This window comes from Arachis duranensis, chromosome 9 (genome assembly GCF_000817695.3).
Source record: "Arachis duranensis cultivar V14167 chromosome 9, aradu.V14167.gnm2.J7QH, whole genome shotgun sequence".
NCBI classification, from domain to species: Eukaryota; Viridiplantae; Streptophyta; class Magnoliopsida; order Fabales; family Fabaceae; genus Arachis; species Arachis duranensis.
In genome coordinates, this window is record NC_029780.3 from 99722488 (window position 1) to 99724192 (window position 1705).

General features: G+C 40.9%; 1 non-coding gene across 1 annotated transcript; it reads left to right on the plus strand.

Annotated features, from left to right (window-relative positions):
* Nucleotides 1-894: 894 nt before the first annotated feature.
* LOC127742167 (small nucleolar RNA R71) lies at nucleotides 895-1002 on the plus strand. Its single transcript, XR_008003354.1, has one exon. It is a non-coding gene; the product is annotated as a small nucleolar RNA R71 (small nucleolar RNA).
* Nucleotides 1003-1705: the final 703 nt, after the last annotated feature.

Genomic DNA, 1705 nt, shown 5'->3' on the forward strand with positions numbered 1-1705 from the left:
AATCTCTATGGTCTCATTTTGAGCCTCAGATTCCCATGGTTCCTCATTGGGGAACTCATTGGAGGCCAGTGGACGTCCATTGAGGTCTTCCTCAGTGGCAATCACTGCCTCTTCCTCCTCTCTAAATTCGGCCATATTGATGGCCTTGCACTCTCCTATTGGATTCTCTTCTGTATTGCTTGGAAGAGTACTAGGAGGGAGTTCAGTAACTTTCTTACTCAGCTGACCCACTTGTGCCTCCAAATTTCTAATGGAGGACCTTGTTTCAGTCATGAAACTTTGAGTGGTTTTAATTAGATCAGAGAACATGTTTGCTAAGTCAGAGTGGCTCTGCTTAGAATTCTCTGTCTGTTGCTGAGAAGATGATGGAAAAGACTTGCCATTGCTAAACCTGTTTCTTCCACCATTATTGTTGTTGAAACCTTGTTGAGGTCTTTGTTGATCTTTCCATAAGAGATTTGGATGATTTCTCCATGAAGGATTGTAGGTGTTTCCAAAGGATTCTCCCATGTAATTCACCTCTTCCATTGATGGGTTCTCAGGATCATAAGCTTCTTCTTCAAATGAAGCGTCCTTAGTACTGCTTGGCGCAGTTTGCATTCCAGACAGACTTTGAGAAATCATATTGACTTGCTGAGTCAATATCTTGTTCTGAGCTAATATGTCATTCAGAGTATCCATCTCAAGAACTCCTTTCTTCTGATTTGTCCCATTATTCACAGGATTCCTTTCAAAAGTGTACATGAATTGGTTATTTGCAACCATTTCAATGAGTTCTTGAGCTTCTTCAGGTGTCTTCTTCAGATGAAGAAATCCTCCAGCAGAGCTGTCCAATGACATCTTGGACAGTTCAGACAGACCATCATAAAAGATACCTATGATGCTCCATTTAGAAAGCATGTCAGAAGGACACTTTCTGATTAATTATTTGTATCTTTCCCAAGCTTCATAGAGGGATTCACCTTCCTTCTGCCTAAAGGTTTGGACTTCCACTCTAAGCTTACTCAATTTTTGAGGTGGAAAGAACTTTGCCAAGAAGGCATTGACTAGCTTTTCCCAAGAGTTCAGGCTTTCTTTAGGTTGTGAGTCCAACCATATCCTAGCTCTGTCTCTTACAACAAAAGGGAATAGCATAAGTCTGTAGACCTCAGGGTCAACCCATTGGTCTTGACAGTGTCACAGATTTGCAAAAATTTAGCTAAAAACTGATGAGGATCTTCCAATGGAAGTCCATGGAACTTGCAATTCTATTGCATTAGAGAAACTAATCGAGGTTTAAGCTCAAAGTTGTTTGCTCCAATGGCAGGGATATAGATGCTTCTCCCATAGAAGTCGGGAGTAGGTGCAGTAAAGTCACCCAGTACCTTCCTTGCATTGTTGCCATTGTTGTTGTTTTCGGCTGCCATGTCTTCTTCTTGTTTAAAGATTTCTGTTAGGTCCTCTACAGAGAGTAGTGCTTTAGCTTCTCTTAGCTTTCGCTTCAAGGTCCTTTCAGGTTCAGGGTCAGCCTCAACAAGAATGCTTTTGTCTTTGCTCCTGCTCATATGAAAGAGAAGAGAACAAGAAAATATGGAATTCTCTATGTCACAGTATAAAGATTCCTTGAGGTGTCAGAGGAAAAGAAGAATAGAAGGAGAAGGTAGAAGAATTTGAACTTATCAAGAGAGATTGAGTTTGAATTGTTGATAGTGGAGGAGTGTTAGTC